This window comes from Lissotriton helveticus, chromosome 3_1, assembly GCF_964261635.1.
Source record: "Lissotriton helveticus chromosome 3_1, aLisHel1.1, whole genome shotgun sequence".
Classification (NCBI taxonomy): domain Eukaryota; kingdom Metazoa; phylum Chordata; class Amphibia; order Caudata; family Salamandridae; genus Lissotriton; species Lissotriton helveticus.
In genome coordinates this window covers 585,627,698-585,655,566 of record NC_136061.1, presented here as the reverse complement: position 1 = coordinate 585,655,566, position 27,869 = coordinate 585,627,698, and the positions used below count along the sequence as shown (strand labels likewise).

The 27,869-nt window shown below is 44.3% G+C and overlaps 1 protein-coding gene across 3 annotated transcripts in view; it reads right to left on the bottom strand.

Annotated features, from left to right (window-relative positions):
• The window catches only part of MAP2 (microtubule associated protein 2), a 1,143,712-nt gene that overhangs the window by 1,053,166 nt on the left and 62,677 nt on the right, over positions 1-27,869 (bottom strand). For all 3 annotated transcript variants that reach the window (XM_078680559.1, XM_078680562.1, XM_078680563.1), the window contains exon 2: positions 7,462-7,518. The gene's annotated coding sequence lies outside the window, so the exon portion shown is untranslated. The remainder of the gene's footprint in view (positions 1-7,461; positions 7,519-27,869) is intronic.

Here is a 27,869-nt window from a genome sequence, read left to right as displayed (position 1 = left end):
ACACCCGGGCTGCACCACAACATGCTCCCAGCGTGTCAGAGTTTCACTTGAAACACCCGGTGCCCAAGATCACAGGGCACCACTTGCGAAGGTCTCAGGCTAGAAAGAGCACATGCACCCACAGCATATCTGAGAGTCTTCTCTAGAAACTTTTATGTTCCTGTGTTTCCAAACAGAGAGCCAGCTCACCTCGGATCCTTGGGGGTTACAAGACACAGCACAAAGCACAGTCTTCTCCAAGCAGTGGGACCCAGAGCCTCCAAGCACAGTCCCAACAGACTCTTTCTTAGTTAGAACAGCAAACTGCAGACCAGCCCCAGATCACGAAGCAAGGATTGGTCTCTCCACAGCAGTCTCTTCAGTTGTTCCTTCTTTAGCAGAGGTACCTCTTGACCACAGAATGGGTCCAATCCTTTTCAGTCTCAATCCATATATTTTTCATTCCCCTGTTCAGGGGCTTCAGCTCTCATAGTTATACCTCTTAACGTCTTTGAAGTTTGAATGTGCTCAGGCCTTTTCACCTCTTGGGCTTCTCCTCCCCGTACTGTCCAGATGCAGGGCAGCCTGGTGTCAACTCAATCCCTCCCTGGCTCAAGACCTCTCCCATCTCCTCTCACCTTTCAGTTCCAGACAGACAATCCACATTTCAGAGACACACAGAAATGCTCAGAGTACAGAACTCAGCCACTTTCTAAAATAGTGGTTTATAAACACAGTGACAAAACCACCTTCACAGAAATATGCATTATGACACTGTGAGTCCATACATACCAAACGTAACCCCTTCATTATAAACTGGCAGGAAACTAGACTAACAAACACAACACCCAGCCTCTCCAATCTGACCTATGGGCAGAATGGCCTTTCTGCAGTGAAAAACTAAATGGAGAGTTTTTCACTGTCAGAACACAACACACACCTCAGTTTATGTTCTGCCTTTTACCTCCAATGCACCCTGCCCAGGGGTTACCTGTTACCTACCACAGGGGTTCCCAATGTGTATGCGCACTGACTGGGGGGCTTGTTTTGTGTCACGGAATGTGGCCGATGTTTTCTCATGTGGATAATATGGGATTGACGTTCCCTACAGGCCCTAGCCTGTCAGGATGGGCATCTTGTTTCGTCACACAGCATTTGTTTTTTTCCCTATATGTTGGGGTCACTTTATTATTACTCTTGTCCAGGACATTTATGCTGTGCATGGCGGCACCCTCTAATTACATTCTCACCGGTGGTTGTGGGGCGGGCCGAGTGATTCCCACAGCACAGGCAGCAACAGCCCTACATCCTACCGCCTACGTCAAAACATGTCCGAGGTTTTGTGGACACATATCTGTAATATTAGACATACACCCTGACGCTGCCCATCCCCCATCGAGGTCCTAGACTTGCGTGTCTCTCCTTATTAGATCTAATGCATTATATTGCAGTTTTCCTCTTGAGTGCCATTAATGGTTCTCTTTGCTCGTGGCCCCGGAAGTATCTCCGCCTGGTTGAGGAAGCAGCCCTGTCAAGAGGCTTGGAGACCTGGCCAGGTGCGATGGAGCCCTAAAGGATATGGACACCTGCAAACCTACTTCATCTGCCAGTCACCGTGGAGTCAGCTAACACCTATACTGACTGAATCTGGCAGCATAACTGTCATAGAAAGAGCACCCCTGCAGGACCAGAGCGCAGGTGTGCTCCGACCCCCCCCCCCCCCACCCCACCCCCTCCCATCACCCACTCTCTCTGGCAGCGTTTGCAGCAGAAAAAGAGGCCTTGCTCGGGGCAATGGCCTCGAGTACTCGAGAGAGAAAGTGAGTGAGAAAAAAAGTCTTGTGGAGAAATAAGCAGGAAAAAATGGCATCACAAAAGGGGGAGACTGAGGACTGCAAAGCCCGTAGACATTCATTATTAATTCATACTGAAAACATGAACAAAATATCGGCATCAAAGCCTTCATTTATGGCTGAGGGTGTCAGCTTTAGTACTGTGCTGCGCGGCTTTCAAAAATCCCGTCTGACCTGCTTACATCATTCCCAAGTCTTTATGCGTTCCATTTTAGCAATATCGTCTGTGGCACCATCATGAAATAAATACAAAACGCGCGCAAATGTTCTGCTGCCGGCAGCAAAATCAGAAACTTTGACAGCATTTATTTTCCCCTGGAGCAGCCTAGCTTGCTGGCCGCGTCGGTTTCAGCACAAAAAGCAGTCACGCGCGCACAGCAGTCCAGCCGTGTTCTCTAATATCCTCTTAGTGCACTTCAGGTCTATCCAAATATTAGGGTCGACACCCAACAGCTGGAAGCTTCCACAAGGAGGCAGCTCTCAGAAGGAAGAGCTGCCCATTTTCCCATTGATGGCTGGAACCAGCTCCCATGCAATGTCTGTTCCATTGATGATATATTTTTATACAGTGCTTAATTTGAGCTGGTGGTTTCGGGTGCTGAGCACCAGCAATTAATCATCAACACCTGCACTTTTTAGGAACACCATTTAAGAACACCTTCATTTGTGGTAGACCCAGGGAGTTTAAGTGATTTGTCAAGAATCACAGGATGTCAAGCTGACGCCCAGTTTCGAACCTGGCTCCCTAGCTCCAAAAAGTCGACAGCGCTGGCCATTACGCCACATCCTCTCTGCGTTTCCATGGTTAGTAGCTGGTTCTGTTTTAGGTGGCGCTAATAGAAGAAATGGTCCTGATGAGAGCCCCGGCACGTATTTTATTTTTACAAATTACCCGCTGGTTTTATGTAGTGCCAATACTACCATACAGCCACTTCAAAGCACTCGGTAACACGCAATGAATGTGAGTACTCCGTAGACAGTGGAGTCTTACAGAAAGGCAGACACACACTCCCCACACCAAGTGCCCAGAACAGAATCATGGTTCTGCAAAACATACTCTGCATGCACATGAATTGGTCCTGTAGCAAGTGCCATCATGTGTAGCGTGTAGACAGAGAAGGTGGTTGGTTCTGCAGCCCATGTATACGTGCCATAGAGGAGCTTTTACTGGGCATGTACTGATTAGGGTCTAGGGCAGAGGTCTTCCATCTTTTTGATGCCGAGACCCCCCTGTCAAAAAATGTAGGTGTAAGGACCCCCTTCCTGACAAAAAATTCTAGAACTTGGTACTCTTCATTATCAACAACCAAAAGTGCCCCAAATTCCAAGGGCAAATCATTTTATGGTGGGGAAATAGTATTAAACACTGTTTAGCAAACCAAAGGTTTGTGGGTGACTGTGGTTCTGTGTCAGAGGCTTACTACACAGCTCAAATACAAAATCTCCCAAAACGAATTGCCTAAAAATGCACAAATGGCACTATACTTTATTTTTCACAAACAAACAAAACATAATTTGACTCATTTGGATGATAACACCTTTCTGAACTAGTGTGATGGGTGTGCCTGTTTTTCCCCAGTGAGACGGTCAGTCTGTGGATGTGTTCTAGCTACTGCCATCCTCAGCCTGTGCTCTACTACAAGTCTTGATCGGTACTTCGCCTTTAATACTGCCAGTGCTGAGAACCCAATCTTACATAAATACGATTAATCAATAAATCAAGGGTTTATCAAGCACAGCAACTCACCCGGGAGAGTCTCAAGGCACAATAGGGGGGAGGGGGTACGCAGCTCCTGGATGTTCACAGTGATTTGTCAAAGTAGAAGGAACAGACTCCTGTCCTGGTCTTCTTGAAGCGCGGCACAGTTGCAAGGGAGAGCTGGGCTGAGCAGAGGGATCTTTGGGGTGCGTGGAACGAGAGGCAGGGGTTAATTTAGGCTGGTTTGGTGTTGTGGAGTGCTTTGTGGGCATGGATGGGAAGCTTGAAAGTGATTCTCTTCTCAAAGGGGAGTGAGTGTAGTGTCTGCAGGTGTTGGGTTATGTGGCAGTGCCGTAGTAGGTTGAGGAATAGTCTGGCAGAAGCATTCTGGACAATGAGCTAAAAGGCAGAAGTGTCTTGACTGCAATTTTTGACACACCAGAATGTTGTTCATTCTTTTTCAGTCACAATAGGCGAAATGAGATTTTGCTGAATTTCATCAGAAGTCTGCGGCCACGTGCATAGGGGGTGGGGCTTGTGGCGCATGCAAGCATGTGATGCATGTGCACATGGATGTGGAATCAATCTGCACTTGTGTTCGTAAGTCAAGGGATTATCTCTGTTAGCTGGAAAGATCATGCAGTGAGTTCAATGCTCACTGCAGACATCTGCTGTGACCTCCAGGTTATGAGGCTGAATATTGGACTTCTATTCCTCAATCCGGCCGAGGTAGTAAACTGAGTACTATTGCAGTGGGTAAAAGTAACACCCCCTAGTTACAGTGGTTAGGAGCTCAAGAGGCAAGTGGCACTATACACACCACAGTATAGCATGGGATTATGCAGAATTGGATCTGTGCGCCATGATTACAGAGAGGGGTCCAGCAGTATTCTAGACTTTAACGTAAGCACTGTTTTGTGGAGGTAGAAGATGCTAAGTCCATCTTCCTACCCACGCCCTTGCCTCACGATACCAGTGCTGTGCCATAGTTTAAGCCCCTGTGGCGCTACAGTAAGAATCAGTGAATGAAGATCCTGGTTGCATAGACATAATACAGTTTTCACTTTTCTTTCACCTCTGAAATCTGTCTGCTGAAATCAATCCCATTCAGGCCTTCTTTTTTCAATACATTTTCATACTCCTCGTTGACATTCTTTTCAACCACTATAGTGGAACGGGTAGGCCATGAGTTTGCGCAACATTAAAAGTACTTTCTTCTGTCTGCAGGCTCGGTCATCCCACCCCTTTCTCTGTTTTCACCTTAAAGTGTGCTGAAAAGTCTCCCCTGCCTTGTGGCCTTTCACAAGCTTCTTTTGTGGGTAGTCTTCTCTTTTTTCTTGAAGGTCACTGCTCTTTCTTCTTTAATCAACATGTTTTACACAGCTACTCATTCACTAATTTAGTGGATTATTTTAATGCTGTTGAGACCTGGATTTTGTGTCCTTTTGTGTGTCTAGATCAACAGAAAAGGCAAATCCTGCCTTTCTACCACAGGCACGAGAATTCTCAACTCTTCAATTTACTTTTCTCCTTCTGCCAGTAATTTTACGTTTTACAGTCAATTCTTCTCTTTCTTTCGGCAAATAATTTCCTTTTCTTACTCAAATCTACATACTGTAATTGTTTTAGCATTAAAACAATATGTACTTCTTTCTTTGTTCCCCTAAAATGTTACTTCAAACTCTGGTTCTTCCTATAGAATGAAGGGCTGTCCTCGGTATGCACAAACATTAAAGCATAATAGTTTATTTGGCTTTCCATCAAGGGGGTGAGCACCCAAGGAAACTCCTGAAGATTGCTCATAAGCCAGTCAGGCACTGTTGCTCAAAGGATGAATGCATCTGATGTAGAACTCTTTACCCTACATTCAATCATCTTGTTGGAGTTGCCTTAGACTTTTAAGTACAACAATAACCTTGAAATACTCTTTCCTATGTAAGGAACACTGACAGCATAGCTTTGTGGATGCCATTTTGAGGCTGCAGTGTTGCAACAAAAAAAGCACAAAGCCACAAACATGAGAAGTAAGTAAAAAATGAATTAAATACAAATAATAATGCACTAGTGAACTCCCTTTGGGCTGTATTGAGTTCCTTTAAGAAGAAAGTCATAGACTATTATCAAGTTAAATGCCATTCCTGGAGCTAACCCAACAGTTGATTGGCGTACCATAGAGGGCGATCAGGCATTCTCAAAGATGCTGATTTAGAGGAGAAGTGTATGCTCAAAGTAACCTATTAAATTAATTGAAACCCATGTGATGAGAAGTGGAAAATGTTGGCAGTGAAGCTGCTGCTCCTTTGTCCTTACACATAGAGAGGTAACAGCCTTGCCCAAGACGAGACATATCAAACAGCACAAGCATCCCAAAATACTGACCCTCCACACAGTCACTGGAGAAACCCATTTCATTTTAGGCCGGGCCTACCCAACAGCACAATTGTCTGCTTGTGAAAGACGTATTGTGGCCTTAAAAAGAACATGCAGAGGCTTGGAGCCTGCCCATTGCTTACCATTGGTTGGCGTTCCTGTAACCCTAACTTGTCTGCTTCTTATTTGTATCCTAGTTTGCCAATCTTATGTTTGTCCCGCCCATGGAGAATAGCCGCTTTACCGTCTCTTTTAATTGCCTGGCTTCTATGTTTATCCTGCTTACTTTTCATGCACTACTTTTTTCTTTTTTGTTAAGCACTCAACAAGAGTGTAAGGGTTTTGCAGCTGTTTCCCTCACAAACTACTTTCCCCTGTATCTCTGTCGCTCACTGAAGCCTGTGCGATTCTCCTCACCCCCTCCATGTTGCTCTCACTTCCGGATCCTCCCTGTTGCTTTCACCCCATATGCTTCTCCCACCGCTCCATGTTGCTCGCTCACCTCCGCACTCCACCTTCTGTCTCCCCTGCCCTACATATTGCTTTCTCTAACCGCTCTGTCATCCATTTCTTCTCCTTCCCATCATGCCCTCTGTATTGTTTCTGTCCCGCGCCCTCTGTGTTTCATCTTCCACTAGTGCCCTCCTTTTCTGCAGCCTGTTGTGTCTCCTCCCCCTCAGCCCTGTGTGTTGCTTGCCCCATGCAAGCCCTCCTTCTCTGTTATCCATTGCTTCTCCACCCCACCATCTGCATTGCTTCCTCCAGCCTCCGTGTTGCCCTACCCATGCCCTCTATATGCTATTCACCACTCGTGCCCTTCATGTTGCTCACCGACACCCACGCTTCTAAGAAACCTCTTTGTGCATTTTTATTTTATTTTATGATCCAAACTGGATAAGCAAATAAAACCAAAAACAAACAGCCGCAATGTCATCTTGTTTGCATGTCTGGTGTGTAAGCCTAAAAAATAAACAAGGTTTTTTTCTTATTATTTTTTTCTTATTATCCATGCTGCAATTGAGGACAATTGAAGCCAATGCCATAAAGAATAGGTCTCAAAGGTGGAACCCATTGGATTTACCATTGCTTGTTGAGACATGCAGTCCAAGTGCACAGTGCAGTAGCCCTTAGAATGAGACGAATGCTTTCAGAGATATCTGGGGACGAACTCTTCTAATCCTGCATTTTAACCCCAGAAAAAATGTGCAAACGCTCTATCTCGAAATGGTGATAGTTACTGAAGGGTGGCCATCTACTGCTATCTCAACTGAGAACTGGAACCCCTACCAGTGTATTGTTATCAACAACAAAAAAATTCAGCCAAACAAGTGGAATTTCAATAATGTTTGACAATAACCCACGGTTCATAGCGTTCATAGTTCACGGCTTAATAAGAATTTAAGAATAGTTAACTATAATGCAGCATTTTTAAATGTTATTGGCAATAATCAATGGAAAAACCCATTCACTTAGCAACACATAGCAGAAATTAAATATTGCCAGTGATAATTGAAGTCAATGAGAGACAAGTATATTAACCAGAATAAAAAGAGTACTCACCCTGGCAGTATTGGTTGGATCCTCTAAAAATGAAGGGAGCCCAAATTCAAAAATAAGCTGGAGAAAGAATGGGAAAACGGATTTTTAAATTAATTTCGTAAATAATTTAAATTCGAAAATATTATGCATATGATAATTGTATGCCGATAAATGATAGCAAAACCCTGGGACCACCCTACATGTAGGTCCCAGCTTTAATAGCAAGAATATGAGCCTGATTTTTGTGCCCCCAGAGCACTACGGTATTACAGAAGGAGCTTTAAATGGTAGTGAGGTGCTCCCGGTAATATGGATCGGACAGAACAAAATGTCTGCCCTCCTAGTCTCAAGGAGAGGGGTGTTTCCTCATTTGCGTGGGAGTGCGGATCCAAGTAAATGAGGCAATATCTTTACCCCTATGCATGCGCCGTATTACAGATGTGGGCACATGTGCAAAGAAGCTATCAGGAGGTGCACTGACTGTATACCACATACAAGGTCACCCACAGTGAGGGCTCCCTCACGAGTGGTACGGGAGCGCCCTGGACACCCCAGGAATCCCATAGCAAGCAGACTCAGTCACCTACTGCAGACACCTGCGGGGGGATCCCACACACCCCTTGAAACTGAAGCTCATCTACCACCTCCAGTAAAAGGCGGAGCAGTATTACAAACAGCTGCTCTGCCTTTGTCTAATACACTGTTCTCATTACAGGCGCATGTTTGCACCCGCACTGAGAACAGTGTAATTGGGTGAGTAATCCTGATCTGAGCTAGGCACACTCAATTGAGGGTGCACAGCAGCGCAGGGCAGCAATCTGTGCCTGACATGTGGTAGGGTTCCAGGGAGCTAGGTGTAAGAATCATGGACTGTATTAGCCTTCTGATTCAGTACGCATTTTGGCTTTTCATATCCACGCAAATAGAATACACATGGGTGCAACGACTTAAATGTTAGTCATTACACATTCACAGATTGCTTATAACAGCTGAGTATTCGTAAACCATTTCCCAGTTTTTCTTTTTACGTTTTGCTTTTTCCGAGAGGTGTGAGCTAACCACCAATGGCTGGAGAGCCCCTTGTAAATGAAGCTGAACCATTGCAAAGGCAGTGTGGAGCACATGGCAGCTACAGGTTACATGCTACTAAAACGGTTCAGGGAGTTCAAGGTTTCTGCAGGGAGAGAGGGCTCTGAGAAGTCAGTGAGCATGGGTGACTGAATGGAAACTCTTCCCACTGACACTGAACTGGTGTTGCACAACTACCTGTCTTCAATATCTGCTTTCTTCAGAACTAGTTGAGTAACCTTCAGGGCACAGATTAAAATTCAAGCAGAGTCACTGCGTGCATATGGTTGGTTAAGGCAAATGCGGTCTAGTGTTAGGAATGGGCAGGGAAAGAGGAGTGTCGCGAAGCAGACACGGATAGGTAAGTGGGCTTGGGCTGGGTTTGGGGGAGTTTGTACTAGTTTTCAGAGGTGGTGGGGGTTCAAGATAGTTTTATGGGGTGGTGGGGATTTGAAATTGTTTTAAGGGATGGTGGGGGTTCGGGGTAGTTTTAAGGGATGGTGGGGGTTCAGGGTAGTTTTAAGGGATGGTGGGGGTTCGGGGTATTTTTAAGGGATGGTCGGGGTTCGGGGTACTTTTCAGGGGTGGGGGTTTGGGTAGTTTTCAGGGGTGGGGGTTTGCAGTAGTTTTTAGGGGGGGTTCAGTGTTGTTTTAAGGGGTGGGGGTTTGCAGTAGTTTTTAAGGGTGGTGGGGGTTCAGGATAATTTTCAGGGGTGGAGGTTTGTGGTAGTTTTTAGGGGTGTTGGGGTTCGGGTCGTTTTCATGGGGGGTTTGGGGTATTTTTTAGGTTTTTTTTAAGGCTCAGGGAGGGGGTGGGGTAGTTTTTAGGCTCGGGGGAGGTGGAAGGGGGTGGTAACCTTAGCCACGCATACCCCTTTACCATGCATGCCATTAACACGATAAACCATGGTAAAGGCATGTGTGGTAAAGCAATGCATGGTTAAGATGTGGTCGTCATACAGACCGCGTTGTTTAGGTATGTGGAGTTGAGGAACTCATTGTTCCATCATACAACCCACTATGACATGCGGCCCTGCTGGTTGAATCCCATCGAACCAAGACTACATTGTTTACACAGTAAAATAAAGTCACCATCTACGAGATAAGGAAAATGCTGACTGCAGATATCAGTTAGTGGGTTCGATTCCCCGGTGAGGAAAATGACATGGGTGGTTCAAGTCCCTCGCTCTTATAGGCCTTTATAGAGTTCAGTGGGTGGTTCGAGTCCCCTATTTTTCCAGTGGTCTTGCAAGACATGTTAGGGGTCCTGTGCCAGTAAAAATGGTTGTTCTACTGGTAAGTGTTGTCAGAGGAATTATCTGGAAGTAGCGTAGCCGACCCCCACCAGGCTGTCCGGCATGGCATGTTATGAAGAAAAAGACCTGCAGGCAGGCACCTTTCTAAATCACGATTTACATTGACCAGAAATAGAATCCTTTGACAAAGCAAAGTTGGGTTATTTGTAACAATGTTTAATGCCTAGGGGTAGACAAGGAAAGATTTGATTGTTAGAATATGAGGCCTCACATTGTTGGGATGAGCATGCACGGTCCACAAACTATGTGGTCCCCTGGGAGGGAACAGAAAGTGGAAAAGCGCAAGCTATGAAAAGAAAAAGAATGAAGAAAAACTGGTAGAGATAGGACGATAAGCGGAAATGTCGGCTCATAACCCATAGTTCATACATCAGTTGTCCCCTGAGGTCCCAGCAGTGACGAGGACCCCCCTGATAGAACATATTTTAACTAATAGTCCCTGGGCTCTTCCTTATACCAGTTCAGGGTCAGTGCAGCAGCATGACCAACATCCTTCTCATACTGACCCAACCCCTGAAGCTGTACCCACTGATGAACGGTTATTGGAGGTAGAATGGATAACGATGAAACAAGAAGACTTAGATCAGATACTCAGATGACCAAAGAAGAAGGGGGAAGGGTAGAAGACATGTATCATGCCATAATGAAAGGGGGTTAAAAGGCCTATGATAACAGTTTTCCCACCAATGTTTACTTTAGGATGAAGCACCACCTACTGTGAATGGTGTTTGACCAAATATATTATATGAGTCAGAATTGGTCTATAACTCACCCCCCAAGTCATGGCAACCCTAAATGTTCCCAACTCCAAAATGCTAAAGACATTCAGCCCCATTTAAAAGATACTCATTTACCCATCCCGGACCAGACGGCCTATCTATTGACGTTTATCAAATTGGCAAACTAAATATTGGCTCAAATAGATGAATGTGAGCGCCATGCCCATTCAACAACAAAAAGATAAGGAACAATCATGCTCCCAAGATAATGTAGAACAGACAGTAACCCCCTTGTGCGTTATGCTCAGTAAAGCCCTGCCCCTGAGAGAAGTATGAGGCTTAGAGGTGGCAAATACAACTATGTATGGTCACCCACCGAACTTACTCACTTTGGCACTGAGTATCCTGACATATGAGATAACACGGAGGAATGGTATTCCCAGACAGAACGCACATTGAGGGTCACCCCCATGACATTGGATGATATAGAACAGATGTTTAGCATCATTTTACTTGCTGACTTATGGTCAAAATTGAGGAAGGAAGATAGCGCAGACTTTGAAATAGATTGGAACTCCTTGGTAAAGAAAGAAAAGGACAGGAAGGCCTGGATTGAACCCCATGAGGATATTTGGAAATTGGCTGGTTGCTTAGTAAAGAGATTAACAATGATTGTGCCCTGCAAAAAGTTGGAGTGGCATAGCCTTATAACATACAAACAGGAGCCTGGAGAGAAGGTGCCAGCCTATTTTTCTAGGATGCAAAAGTCTTGCAGGACTCATAGCAGGATTCCACTGGACATGGAAAGTGCACAGTACGCCTTGAGTAGCTGTTTTGTGAATGGCTTGAGGGACCGATATATGTTGGCTGTACAGACTTATGAACCTACATGGAGACATAAGACTTTGGCCCGCTCAGCATTATGATAAATTAGAAACAGAAGAAGTTAAAACAATGTACTAAAACAACAAACAGAACATTATCAAACTAGATGAAGAGGAAGAGGGTGGGGGGATCAGATGAGGACCAGTTCAGCCCCTCCTGGACTAGGAAACAAGTTTCCTCGAGGGACATGCTATAACTGGCAGCCCTGACCAATAGGGTTTGAGAATGTTTACACCCTCGCACACAGAGTGGCAGAGTAGCAGGGGCCGTGGTATATCCCAACCACCATATTCCGTCATATGCAACAAGGAGAAAATGGCTCTAGGCAGACTGATAATTATATTGACACCCTGTGACAATCACAAGCCCAAATGACCACGGTGACAATGCATGAAATACCACTCTACAACGATTACTATGGGTAACTTGAGAACTGGTGAGGCCCGAGAGGGTTGGTGAATAGACGTGTGTTGTCCCTAGATTTAAGTAGCCCAGATGTGATGGGAACAGTAGAGAGCACCCCTGTTAAATTTCTACTGGTCACAGGGGCCACCAACTCTTCACTGACTATACAGATGTTGCACAAACAAAAGGATTCTATCAATGTGTAGTTGCTAGAAATTTTTATATTTTGGTTTTGTGACTAGTGGAATAATTGGCTCTCTCTTATGGTGGTAAAGATGAGAGCACAATGTGCTTGTTAAAATACCCCTCACACACTAAAAAAATCCAATAGTGTCATGCTTCATCATTGGGGTCTTCCCGTCCCTCTACGGGGCGGGGCGTGCTACGACCTGACGGACTACGCGGGAGCACTAGTAATGTGACAAGGCTATGTGATAGTGCAAAGTGAATGGTGTCAGTGAAGTGTAGGGACCTAGTAATGTGTGGGAATAAAAAAAGCTAAAAATCCTCTGGCTAGTGGAAAAAAACAATTTATTCACTTCCCTAGCTGGGGACGTTAAGAAGGGGGTTTTGGGGTAGAGCGAATAGCTACTACCTGGTCTACATGTTTCGTAAGCAGTCCCCTACTGCATACTCATCAGGACCTTCTAGTGGCCCCTACTAGGAGTTTGCTCAGTTGCTAAGTATAGTAAGCCTGTCGTCCTAAAAACTAGCAGTAAAAATCAACTGTTAGTTTTAGCTTCAGGGCATGAGCTGGCCCAAGGGAAGCGAAAAAATATCAAAAGCGATGACCTAAATTGGTCTCTGTAAGAAAAGGGAGAAAAAAGAGAGAAGCACAAATCTTTACCATTGTAGCTGTGATTTCTCTATAGACACAACATATAAGTGGCACCACAAGTCCCACGGGTCATTCATATTTTGCCCATCTCATAAAGAATGTATTTAAAACTTTATGGACAGAGTGATGGTTCAATCTTCCATCCCCTGCACGTTCGTGTCTGTTCCGAACATATTGTTGCCCCACATAATTGAGGCGGATTCAAATTAACTCACACACACATTCATAACTCAATGCACACATCGGCACCACACGAGGTTAAAAAAAGAGAGACCCGTTTTTTTCGCAACCGATAATAATGTCTTCTGTTTCAATACCAAAAGAGGTAGTCATTAAAAAACCCCATGACGCACACACAAATTGTTATATAGATTGCCATACATACTACTGAGGCGGTTAGGATATGCCTCATGAGCTGGCAGTCGGTAGGTGTGTCACCGCGGTAATCTGGAAGAAAAGAAAACCGCGCCCATAGCGTCACAACACACACACACATTTCAATGTTATCCCCTGTCTCTTAGACCAGGTGTTTAGAGACCTTGGCAAAGTCTAGTACTTACAATAGCCGCGTAAGGATACTACCTTGTGACGCTATGGGCGCGGTTTTCTTTTCTTCCAGATTACCGCGGTGACACACCTACCGACTGCCAGCTCATGATAACAATTTGTGTGTGCGTCATGGGGTTTTTTAATGACTACCTCTTTTGGTATTGAAACAGAAGACATTATTATCGGTTGCGAAAAAAACGGGTCTCTCTTTTTTTAACCTCGTGTAGTGCCGATGTGTGCATTGAGTTATGAATGTGTGTGTGAGTTAATTTGAATCCGCCTCAATTATGTGGGGCAACAATATGTTCGGAACAGACACGAACGTGCAGGGGATGACAGATTGAACCATCACTCTGTCCATAAAGTTTTAAATACATTCTTTATGAGATGGGCAAAATATGAATGACCCGTGGGACTTGTGGCGCCACTTATATGTTGTGTCTATAGACAAATCACAGCTACAATGGTAAAGATTTGTGCTTCTCTCTTTTTTCTCCCTTTTCTTACAGAGACCAATTTAGGTCATCGCTTTTGATATTTTTTCGCTTCCCTTGGGCCAGCTCATGCCCTGAAGCTAAAACTAACAGTTGATTTTTACTGCTAGTTTTTAGGACGACAGGCTTACTATACTTAGCAACTGAGCAAACTCCTAGTAGGGGCCACTAGAAGGTCCTGATGAGTAAGCAGTAGGGGACTGCTTACGAAACATGTAGACCAGGTAGTAGCTATTCGCTCTACCCCAAAACCCCCTTCTTAACGTCCCCAGCTAGGGAAGTGAATAAATTGTTTTTTTCCACTAGCCAGAGGATTTTTAGCTTTTTTTATTCCCACACATTACTAGGTCCCTACACTTCACTGACACCATTCACTTTGCACTATCACATAGCCTTGTCACATTACTAGTGCTCCCGCGTAGTCCGTCAGGTCGTAGCACGCCCCGCCCCGTAGAGGGACGGGAAGACCCCAATGATGAAGCATGACACTATTGGATTTTTTTAGTGTGTGAGGGGTATTTTAACAAGCACATTGTGCTCTCATCTTTACCACCATAAGAGAGAGCCAATTATTCCACTAGTCACAAAACCAAAATATAAAAATTTCTAGCAACTACACATTGATAGAATCCTTTTGTTTGTGCATATCTGACCGGAGGGTGATTCTATCAACACCTCTTCGCTTCCTCTTGTGTTTTGGAATTACTGGCAGCGTGCAGCTGCGGAAGTCAACAAGGAGTCATTTATCCACACCACTTTGTGATTCTGCACTCCGAGGTATTTCACACAGGGAGGATAGAGGGTTTCCCATTTTTCTGGCATAAAAATGGCCGACCTAGGCCTCGCATTTACCGAAGATGAGATTTCCAATCTAATGGCCACTTTAGGGACTTTTGAAGGATTGAATTCCGGGTGCCCCACCACTAAAAATAGTGACTGGGATGAACTGGAAGAACTGAGGAGAACCCAAATCAAAACTGCCATCCATGGGCTACTTATGTCCGAGTACCTGAAGGTTAACACTGCTCCAGCGGGTCTTGTGGTTCGGAATGAACCATTCATATTTCTGGAGGACAAGATTTTCAAAATTGACTGGTCTAAAATTTCGTGGAGATGCACACGAGATTGGATCGTCTTGATCATTAAGACGGCAAGCAGACTAGCGAGTGATTTGAAAGTAGAGATACAAGCAATTGAAATACGTCTCAAAAGCTACGAATCCCCAGCTAATTTAAAGAAATATCTTGATGAGTTAAATAAAACACTGAATGATTTTGAAACAACCCTCAAAGACAGCAAATATGAGAAACTCAAAAAAGACACCAGTAGGTGGAGTAAAGAGAGGATTTACCCCTACATTAAAGACAATTATAAACCATCAAGTGATAATGTTTCAAATGATGATTCATCAGAAGCAGGATCAAGCAGCTCCAATTCAAGTGGCAACAAAAGCCCAAGGTACCAGGGCACACGGAGAAACTTCCGACGACCCAATCATCGTGGCATGCGGGGATGGAACAGCTACCCCCAGCAAATGATGTACCCTCCGCAACAATATGGCCCACCACCTTTTCAACATCCCAATGGCCCTTTCCCGCCATGGGGATACCAACAAGATTATGGGTATTTTGAAAATTCGGCTCCTTTTTTAGGGGCACGCCGAGGACAGAACAAAGGGAGGAACCGGAGAGGCAACTCCGTACATTGGGAAACCGAAGAAGAAGGAACCCCGAGAGTGGCAACCAGCAGTATGACAGGGGCATCGAAGAACCAGAAATAAGTCTAGTTGTAAACCTAACAGGTACAGAGCTATCTGCTTCACAGAAAAGTGTACTAGAAAAAGGTCTAGGATATGTCCCTACTGCCAACATGGACAAGTTCCACTTGTGTAAAGAAATCCAGGAATTCATAAGGAGAATCAAACTGCAGGTTTTTTTCAAAGATAAACAAGACAACTATGAACAAGGTGACACAGGGCTAAGGCCACGATCCACCTTCACCCCCATGATTAATACACTCCCCATCGAACTTCTGACCTTCGAAAAGGCAGTTATGAAGGATCTCGAAGCCCCCGACCCTATGCAGAAAAGAGTCTTTCAGAATGTTTCTAATGATGAACGACAAGCACTTCGTGAATTAAGCAACAAAAAAGAAGTGGTCATAAAACCAGCGGACAAGGGGGGGGCCACTGTGTTGTTGAACAAAGAACAATATGACAGAGAATGCGCAAGGTTACTCCAAGATGAAAGAAACTATGAGATCCTACCAACAAATCCCACGGAGAGAATAGCTATCAAAATCAAAACGATGGTTGAAGAGGCACTGTCCCATAATTGGATCACCAACAAAGAAGGGGAGTTTTTATGTCAAAAGAACCCTAGAACCCCCTACCTATACATCTTACCTAAGATTCATAAGGACCTGGAAAACCCCCCCAGGAAGACCCATCGTATCGGGGATTGGGTCGGTCCTTGAACCAGTCTCTAGATTTGCGGACGCATTTCTAAGACCCATGGTACAAAAAACATCTACTTACCTTAGAGATACCAAGGATGTGCTGAATCTACTCGAGGAAGTGTCATTTGATCCCAACACACAGTTGTTAATCAGCTGCGATGTAGAAAGTTTGTACACCAGCTTGCCCCACAATGAAACGCTGGCAATTATCGAAGATGTTCTCTTCACTGATGACTGGGAGTACCAAACCCCACGAAACGTAGTGATGGAGTGCTGTTCACTGGCACTGAAAGACAACTTTTTTGAACACAACGGCACCCTCTACCTTCAAAAGCATGGGACCAGCATGGGAAGCACATTTGCTCCCAGCATAGCTGGTCTCTATGTTACCACCTTGAGGAAACAAAAATATTGAATGCTATCAACCCTTTCCGATCAAAGATTCTGACCTGGAAGAGGTACATTGATGATATCCTCATCATCTGGGATGGAGATGACAGGACTGCTCAGCAATTCCTCACGTGGTTAAACTATCAAGATGAGTTCCTTAAATTTACCAGTGTCACTACCAATACTAACCTGGTATTTCTGGACTTGAACATCTTTCCAAAACATGGCAGACTAATGACAACCACACACTTTAAGAGCACCTCAAAGAACTGCCTTTTAATGTACCAAAGCTTCCACCCGAGACATCTGAGGGACAATCTACCCTATGGACAGTTCTTGCGACTTCGTAGGAATTGTACTGAAATTGACAATTTCAAATCCCAGTCCAACGATCTACGAAAGAAGCTACAAAAGAGGAACTACCCTCAAAGGATCATCAATCAAGCGTATAAAAGAGCCAGGAACAACTGCAGAGAGAGCCTGCTCGAAGAGAAAGTAAAAAAAGTGGAAATACAGAGACCAATATGTATCACTACATATAACACTAACTCTGACCAAGTTACCAAAATCATTAACAAGAATTGGAAAATTCTGAATAGTGGTGGTCTCGACATTCCAAAACCCATGTTCTCTCACAAAAGAGCTCAAAGTGTAAGAGACATACTGGTACATACCAGACCGAAGGAGGCTAAGACCACAGGTAACCCCAGCTTTGTACAAGGACACTACCCATGTGGTGGATGCAAGGTATGCTGTCTTACCAAGAAAAGCAAAAAATTGACTTTCAAAAATGGAACTACATGGGAGCAGAGAAGCTTCAGCAACTGTAACAGTTCGAATGTCGTCTACATGATCACCTGCCCTTGCAATCTCGAGTATATTGGCATGACAAGCAGGGCTGTGAAAATAAGAATAGGCGAACACAAAAGTACTATCAAGTGCAAAAAGTCAAGCACAAAACTAACCAACCACTTCCTTGAAAGTGGGCACAAACCTGAGGACATAGCCTGGACAGTGATCGAGCAGATTGACCACGAGAAATACCTACTGGAAAAGGAACAAAGATGGGTTTTTCGTGTCCAGTCAAACAAACACGGGTTGAACGATGAAATACCGTGGGTCAGCTGTAGACCACCCTACTCCCCTTCTGCTAAGCACCAGCCCCCTGGGCCACACACACAATCTTTGCTCACCCTGTAAAGACCAATGAAGGACAAAATTGTCTGTGATTTACTTAACTAGCTACTAAGAAATTGATTTAAATTGGTAGTGGCACTCAGTACCTGGTTAATAGCCGCTACCGTGATACAGTGGATACTAAATAATATTCCAGTGACATTGAAAAACATTCTGGACCATTGCCACCAAGAACCACCCTATTGACCCCTCGGGACTTTAAGCAGCTGGCAGCATTGTTGTGATGGTCCTTGTGTGAGCCTTCTCGCATTATTAGAATAAGGGTCTAATAATACAAACTAACAAGCAGGACCTTTGAGCTCAAATTTGTAAATATTAATAACATTTTCAATTCAGACAAAATGCTTATTGAGAAACGAATTAGACATGGAAGACAGACTTCCGACATTTGCACACCCCGTGTTCCATCGGGGGCGGCCATCTTAGGTTAGCGCGCTAGTCTTCTAACGCGTGACCAGCGCTCAGGGAAGCTTAAATGTTTACCGGTCTCCAGACGCGAGCACTCTCCAGAGCGGCAGGACGGGTAGGAGTAAGGTAGTATCCTTACGCGGCTATTGTAAGTACTAGACTTTGCCAAGGTCTCTAAACACCTGGTCTAAGAGACAGGGGATAACATTGAAATGTGTGTGTGTGTTGTGACGCTATGGGCGCGGTTTTCTTTTCTTCCAGATTACCGCGGTGACACACCTACCGACTGCCAGCTCATGAGGCATATCCTAACCGCCTCAGTAGTATGTATGGCAATCTATATAACAATTTGTGTGTGCGTCATGGGGTTTTTTAATGACTACCTCTTTTGGTATTGAAACAGAAGACATTATGATCGGTTGCGAAAAAAACGGGTCTCTCTTTTTTTAACCTCGTGTGGTGCCGATGTGTGCATTGAGTTATGAATGTGTGTGTGAGTTAATTTGAATCCGCCTCAATTATGTTGGGCAACAATATGTTCGGAACAGACACGAACGTGCAGGGGATGGCAGATTGAACCATCACTCTGTCCATAAAGTTTTAAATACATTCTTTATGAGATGGGCAAAATATGAATGACCCGTGGGACTTGTGGCGCCACTTATATGTTGTGTCTATAGACAAATCACAGCTACAATGGTAAAGATTTGTGCTTCTCTCTTTTTTCTCCCTTTTCTTACAGAGACCAATTTAGGTCATCGCTTTTGATATTTTTTCGCTTCCCTTGGGCCAGCTCATGCCCTGAAGCTAAAACTAACAGTTGATTTTTACTGCTAGTTATTAGGACGACAGGCTTACTATACTTAGCAACTGAGCAAACTCCTAGTAGGGGCCACTAGAAGGTCCTGATGAGTAAGCAGTAGGGGACTGCTTACGAAACATGTAGACCAGGTAGTAGCTATTCGCTCTACCCCAAAACCCCCTTCTTAACGTCCCCAGCTAGGGAAGTGAATAAATTGTTTTTTTCCACTAGCCAGAGGATTTTTAGCTTTTTTTATTCCCACACATTACTAGGTCCCTACACTTCACTGACACCATTCACTTTGCACTATCACATAGCCTTGTCACATTACTAGTGCTCCCGCGTAGTCCGTCAGGTCGTAGCACGCCCCGCCCCGTAGAGGGACGGGAAGACCCCAATGATGAAGCATGACACTATTGGATTTTTTTAGTGTGTGAGGGGTATTTTAACAAGCACATTGTGCTCTCATCTTTACCACCATAAGAGAGAGCCAATTATTCCACTAGTCACAAAACCAAAATATAAAAATTTCTAGCAACTACACATTGATAGAATCCTTTTGTTTGTGCATATCTGACCGGAGGGTGATTCTATCAACACCTCTTCGCTTCCTCTTGTGTTTTGGAATTACTGGCAGCGTGCAGCTGCGGAAGTCAACAAGGAGTCATTTATCCACACCACTTTGTGATTCTGCACTCCGAGGTATTTCACACAGGGAGGATAGAGGGTTTTCCGTTTTTCTGGCATAAAAATGGCCGACCTAGGCCTCGCATTTACCGAAGATGAGATTTCCAATCTAATGGCCACTTTAGGGACTTTTGAAGGATTGAATTCCGGGTGCCCCACCACTAAAAATAGTGACTGGGATGAACTGGAAGAACTGAGGAGAACCCAAATCAAAACTGCCATCCATGGGCTACTTATGTCCGAGTACCTGAAGGTTAACACTGCTCCAGCGGGTCTTGTGGTTCGGAATGAACCATTCATATTTCTGGAGGACAAGATTTTCAAAACTGACTGGTCTAAAATTTCGTGGAGATGCACACGAGATTGGATCGTCTTGATCATTAAGACGGCAAGCAGACTAGCGAGTGATTTGAAAGTAGAGATACAAGCAATTGAAATACGTCTCAAAAGCTACGAATCCCCAGCTAATTTAAAGAAATATCTTGATGAGTTAAATAAAACACTGAATGATTTTGAAACAACCCTCAAAGACAGCAAATATGAGAAACTCAAAAAAGACACCAGTAGGTGGAGTAAAGAGAGGATTTACCCCTACATTAAAGACAATTATAAACCATCAAGTGATAATGTTTCAAATGATGATTCATCAGAAGCAGGATCAAGCAGCTCCAATTCAAGTGGCAACAAAAGCCCAAGGTACCAGGGCACACGGAGAAACTTCCGACGACCCAATCATCGTGGCATGCGGGGATGGAACAGCTACCCCCAGCAAATGATGTACCCTCCGCAACAATATGGCCCACCACCTTTTCAACATCCCAATGGCCCTTTCCCGCCATGGGGATACCAACAAGATTATGGGTATTTTGAAAATTCGGCTCCTTTTTTAGGGGCACGCCGAGGACAGAACAAAGGGAGGAACCGGAGAGGCAACTCGTACATTGGGAAACCGAAGAAGAAGGAACCCCGAGAGTGGCAACCAGGAGTATGACAGGGGCATCGAAGAACCAGAAATAAGTCTAGTTGTAAACCTAACAGGTACAGAGCTATCTGCTTCACAGAAAAGTGTACTAGAAAAAGGTCTAGGATATGTCCCTACTGCCAACATGGACAAGTTCCACTTGTGTAAAGAAATCCAGGAATTCATAAGGAGAATCAAACTGCAGGTTTTTTTCAAAGATAAACAAGACAACTATGAACAAGGTGACACAGGGCTAAGGCCACGATCCACCTTCACCCCCATGAATAATACACTCCCCATCGAACTTCTGACCTTCGAAAAGGCAGTTATGAAGGATCTCGAAGCCCTCGACCCTATGCAGAAAAGAGTCTTTCAGAATGTTTCTAATGATGAACGACAAGCACTTCGTGAATTAAGCAACAAAAAAGAAGTGGTCATAAAACCAGCGGACAACGGGGGGGCCACTGTGTTGTTGAACAAAGAACAATATGACAGAGAATGCGCAAGGTTACTCCAAGATGAAAGAAACTATGATATCCTACCAACAAATCCCACGGAGAGAATAGCTATCAAAATCAAAACGATGGTTGAAGAGGCACTGTCCCATAATTGGATCACCAACAAAGAAGGGGAGTTTTTATGTCAAAAGAACCCTAGAACCCCCTACCTATACATCTTACCTAAGATTCATAAGGACCTGGAAAACCCCCCAGGAAGACCCATCGTATCGGGGATTGGGTCGGTCCTTGAACCAGTCTCTAGATTTGCGGACGCATTTCTAAGACCCATGGTACAAAAAACATCTACTTACCTTAGAGATACCAAGGATGTGCTGAATCTACTCGAGGAAGTGTCATTTGATAACAACACACAGTTGTTAATCAGCTGCGATGTAGAAAGTTTGTACACCAGATTGCCCCACAATGAAACGCTGGCAATTATCGAAGATGTTCTCTTCACTGATGACTGGGAGTACCAAACCCCACGAAACGTAGTGATGGAGTGCTGTTCACTGGCACTGAAAGACAACTTTTTTTAACACAATGGCACCCTCTACCTTCAAAAGCATGGGACCAGCATGGGAAGCACATTTGCTCCCAGCATAGCTGGTCTCTATGTTCACCACCTTGAGGAAACAAAAATATTGAATGCTATCAACCCTTTCCGATCAAAGATTCTGACCTGGAAGAGGTACATTGATGATATCCTCATCATCTGGGATGGAGATGACAGGACTGCTCAGCAATTCCTCACGTGGTTAAACTATCAAGATGAGTTCCTTAAATTTACCAGTGTCACTACCAATACTAACCTGGTATTTCTGGACTTGAACATCTTTCCAAAACATGGCAGACTAATGACAACCACACACTTTAAGAGCACCTCAAAGAACTGCCTTTTAATGTACCAAAGCTTCCACCCGAGACATCTGAGGGACAATCTACCCTATGGACAGTTCTTGCGACTTCGTAGGAATTGTACTGAAATTGACAATTTCAAATCCCAGTCCAACGATCTACGAAAGAAGCTACAAAAGAGGAACTACCCTCAAAGGATCATCAATCAAGCGTATAAAAGAGCCAGGAACAACTGCAGAGAGAGCCTGCTCGAAGAGAAAGTAAAAAAAGTGGAAATACAGAGACCAATATGTATCACTACATATAACACTAACTCTGACCAAGTTACCAAAATCATTAACAAGAATTGGAAAATTCTGAATAGTGGTGGTCTCGACATTCCAAAACCCATGTTCTCTCACAAAAGAGCTCAAAGTGTAAGAGACATACTGGTACATACCAGACCGAAGGAGGCTAAGACCACAGGTAACCCCAGCTTTGTACAAGGACACTACCCATGTGGTGGATGCAAGGTATGCTGTCTTACCAAGAAAAGCAAAAAATTGACTTTTAAAAATGGAACTACATGGGAGCAGAGAAGCTTCAGCAACTGTAACAGTTCGAATGTCGTCTACATGATCACCTGCCCTTGCAATCTCGAGTATATTGGCATGACAAGCAGGGCTGTGAAAATAAGAATAGGCGAACACAAAAGTACTATCAAGTGCAAAAAGTCAAGCACAAAACTAACCAACCACTTCCTTGAAAGTGGGCACAAACCTGAGGACATAGCCTGGACAGTGATCGAGCAGATTGACCACGAGAAATACCTACTGGAAAAGGAACAAAGATGGGTTTTTCGTGTCCAGTCAAACAAACACGGGTTGAACGATGAAATACCGTGGGGTCAGCTGTAGACCACCCTACTCCCCTTCTGCTAAGCACCAGCCCCCTGGGCCACACACACAATCTTTGCTCACCCTGTAAAGACCAATGAAGGACAAAATTGTCTGTGATTTAGTTAACTAGCTACTAAGAAATTGATTTAAATTGGTAGTGGCACTCAGTACCTGGTTAATAGCCGCTACCGTGATACAGTGGATACTAAATAATATTCCAGTGACATTGAAAAACATTCTGGACCATTGCCACCAAGAACCACCCTATTGACCCCTCGGGACTTTAAGCAGCTGGCAGCATTGTTGTGATGGTCCTTGTGTGAGCCTTCTCGCATTATTAGGATAAGGGTCTAATAATACAAACTAACAAGCAGGACCTTTGAGCTCAAATTTGTAAATATTAATAACATTTTCAATTCAGACAAAATGCTTATTGAGAAACGAATTAGACATGGAAGACAGACTTCCGACATTTGCACACCCCGTGTTCCATCGGGGGCGGCCATCTTAGGTTAGCGCACTAGTCTTCTAACGCGTGACCAGCGCTCAGGGAAGCTTAAATGTTTACCGGTCTCCAGACGCGAGCACTCTCCAGAGCGGCAGGACGGGTAGGAGTAAGGTAGTATCCTTACGCGGCTATTGTAAGTACTAGACTTTGCCAAGGTCTCTAAACACCTGGTCTAAGAGACAGGGGATAACATTGAAATGTGTGTGTGTGTTGTGACGCTATGGGCGCGGTTTTCTTTTCTTCCAGATTACCGCGGTGACACACCTACCGACTGCCAGCTCATGAGGCATATCCTAACCGCCTCAGTAGTATGTATGGCAATCTATGTAACAATTTGTGTGTGCGTCATGGGGTTTTTTAATGACTACCTCTTTTGGTATTGAAACAGAAGACATTATTATCGGTTGCGAAAAAAACGGGTCTCTCTTTTTTTAACCTCGTGTGGTGCCGATGTGGGCATTGAGTTATGAATGTGTGTGTGAGTTAATTTGAATCCGCCTCAATTATGTGGGGCAACAATATGTTCGGAACAGACACAAACGTGCAGGGGATGGCAGATTGAACCATCACTCTGTCCATAAAGTTTTAAATACATTCTTTATGAGATGGGCAAAATATGAATGACCCGTGGGACTTGTGGCGCCACTTATATGTTGTGTCTATAGACAAATCACAGCTACAATGGTAAAGATTTGTGCTTCTCTCTTTTTTCTCCCTTTTCTTACAGAGACCAATTTAGGTCATCGCTTTTGATATTTTTTCGCTTCCCTTGGGCCAGCTCATGCCCTGAAGCTAAAACTAAAAGTTGATTTTTACTGCTAGTTTTTAGGACGACAGGCTTACTATACTTAGCAACTGAGCAAACTCCTAGTAGGGGCCACTAGAAGGTCCTGATGAGTAAGCAGTAGGGGACTGCTTACGAAACAGGTAGACCAGGTAGTAGCTATTCGCTCTACCCCAAAACCCCCTTCTTAACGTCCCCAGCTAGGGAAGTGAATAAATTGTTTTTTTCCACTAGCCAGAGGATTTTTAGCTTTTTTTATTTCCACACATTACTAGGTCCCTACACTTCACTGACACCATTCACTTTGCACTATCACATAGCCTTGTCACATTACTAGTGCTCCCGCGTAGTCCGTCAGGTCGTAGCACGCCCCGCCCCGTAGAGGGACGGGAAGACCCCAATGATGAAGCATGACACTATTGGATTTTTTTAGTGTGTGAGGGGTATTTTAACAAGCACATTGTGCTCTCATCTTTACCACCATAAGAGAGAGCCAATTATTCCACTAGTCACAAAACCAAAATATAAAAATTTCTAGCAACTACACATTGATAGAATCCTTTTGTTTGTGCATATCTGACCGGAGGGTGATTCTATCAACACCTCTTCGCTTCCTCTTGTGTTTTGGAATATACAGATGTTGCCCCTGGTCCCACTCTCTGGGAAAGTAAATATAGCTATGGGGTTAACCAATGTGTCAATCACAAGTCCCAATTCTCATCCCTTGCGCTGTATTATTGGTCTATAACAAACAAACATGAATTTATAATTTTAGACAAGTGTGCCTTCAATCTTTTATGATTAGATTTGTAGAAACTGAATGCTGTCATCAGGTGTACTGCAGATGGGATTTATTTGGAATGTAATTCAGACAATGTGACCATGATGACTAGATGTGTGTTATGCAGAATATTTGCCATCCCTCCTGATTATCTGAGGGGTCTGGTGGCTCGTGGCTCAGTGGCTCAGTGCAGGGGCCAGTGTTCGACCCCATGGTCACAGGTTCAAATCCCAGCAGGTCCACTCAGCCTTTCATCCATCTGAGGTCGATAAAATGAGTGCCACTGAGTTGGGTAACAATAAAACATATGTTGTTCAGCGCCAAGATACCTACAGGTAAATGTGCTCTTTACAAATGCACGTTATGTTAAGGAGATAGACGACAGAATTTGAGCCACACACACAAACAACACAGAAAGAATGAATATAGGCCCTGTACACATTACAGTCAACGACAATGCACGATTACCGAGGATATCTCACTACAGAATATCACAGGAGGGTTTCAAGGGATTGCAGAAGATAGTTGGGGATTCCGTAAAACGAGGACATAGTGAAAGAAATAACAGGAAGCACTTGTAACTAGGCCTGGGTGGTGAACTTCGCTCTGTTCGTGGAGTTTGCGGAGTTTTCTGCACTCCGCACTCCACGGAGCTCGCAAAGTGCAGAAAACTCTGCTTTGCGATGTGCAGCGGAGTTTTTTCCCCGCTCGCGATCCCAAACAGTAAGTTGGCGAACGCTAAGTTCGCAAGCGCCAGATGCCGCTCGAACGGCACGGCAGGAATACCAGTACGAACTGCAGTTCGCATTGCACCTCCCCACTCATGGAACTTCGCAGAGTTTTCTTGTAACTTCGTGGAGTTCCCCACAGCAAAACTCCACGAACTACGCCCAGGCCTACTTGTAAAAGCCCAATACTCCTGGTTTTGAAAAAGGGGGATAGTAAGGAGATTCTTGGAGGTTTGTAGTCACCCTGAGAAACATTACCAAGACAGTGGTACCCCAGTTCCCTATTATATCTAATATTGTTAATATAATATCTGCGTTGCCCCCTGAGAAGTCCTATTATTCTTTGATATATATAAAGAACGCTCTCTTCTCTATCACTCTTTATGAAGATGGCATGGATCTCTTCACCTTCAGTCGGGGGGTTGGTTCTTCTGATTTAAACAGATTCCCCAGGGCTACACAGAGATTCCCTCAATATATAATCAGGCATCAAACAAGGGATTAAATGGGTTCCAGTGCAGCCCTGGTATGATTCTGGTAAAGTATATAGATGACTTACTGTTTTCCAGAGAGGACAGACACATATGCAACAGATACTGTCAGAGTATTGAATTTCTTAGCTACTCTCGGTCATAAGGCTTCGCCAGGCTTACTGTTTTCTTAAACATAAGTGGTTTATCTGGGTCACCTCTTGTCGCAAGGCTAGCGGCACCTGGATCCTAAAAAGGTGTAGGCCTTCCTTGCGAAATCTCAGCACACCACCCACCAGCAGGTGCATGCCTTTTTGGGTATGGCTGGTAATTGTCGACACTGGATACCTAATTTCTCACTAATGGAAAAACCTTTGTTAATATTGACAAGAATAGACATTCAGGAGCCCCCTCCCTTCGAATGAGGGACATGTTGCTAGTTTCCGGACTCTAAAGGACATATTGTGTAGTGCACCGGCTTTGGGTTTGCCAGACTATGAAAAAGACTTTCACCTGATTGTACACAAACATAATAGATGTTCATTGTCTGTTCTCACCCAACAACAGGGTGATCACAAGAGCCCATGTGCCTATTTTTCTGCAGCACTGGACATTGTAGCTCAGGCCTGTCCCCCATGTCTAAGGGTGGTGCAGCAGCTGCAGTTTCCCTTCAAAAAGCCAAGACTTTGTTTATGGGACTTTCTGTACACATCTATGTACCTCACTCTGTGGATTTGCCGTTGAAAAGGACAAAAACGCAAAATCTTACCAATGCTTGAATGATTCATTTTTAGGAGTGCGAGGTGAGTTCGACAAAAACTGCGTGACAGAGTTTATCGCTCACCAGTTGTTGTGAGTCACTCACTCACCTTTCTTCTTTAGCTGCCGCCACCTCCGCTGGCGCTGACTTGCCTTAGAGCACACACGAAGTCTGCAACATGCTCATTGGATTGTCCTTATCAGACCGAAAGGATTTGACAAACCATCAGACTTGGACAAGTGTTGGATCGAATGATAAACCTGATGCAATCACATGGAAGGTGGTGACAGTAGCTTCTCCCCAGGTATTTATATTTGTAAATGTGTTATTTTTTTATTTTTATTTACAAGATGCCTTGTGGGAAGAGAGCGTGATTTATGTAATCAAGATGGAATAAAATACTGTTGTTCTGGAAATATAATTTAATACATCTGTCTAAAAGAGCCTCTCTGACTATAGGATGCAGGTACCAGATACCAGTTATTTTCATTTATTTGGGCCACAAGTCCTTTGCCTAAAGTTTTTTCAGAGTATCTCAATATGGTCCACGTGTGTATGTATAGCGCCAAGTGTGCGTGCTTGCAGAATGCTGTGCTTTGACAAACTGTATAGAACTCAGAAGCTCACGTTGTTTCACTATAAATGATACATACTGTGGTGATGAGAAACATTCTCACGGTGGTAGAGTGCTGATTAGAATGGTGTAGTTCATTTATTATTTTTCGGGTGCATTAAGGGACAGTGGTGTGTTGAGAATAACTTCATGTCTCTTTCTCCAGATAAAGTCCGGTAGGCGGCTGCATGGTGTATAGATAATCCCAAGGAACGGCTCTACTGCAGCTGGGGTGTAGCTTTCGTTGGTGCAGCAGGTGCAGTGGAATCGGGATCGAGAGGTCTGAAGGCCTCCACTGAACCTTGATTATTGCTGTATCTTATGATTCAAACAGCAGTCAGAGGGGCTTTCCTCTCTTGCACCAGGGCTCATG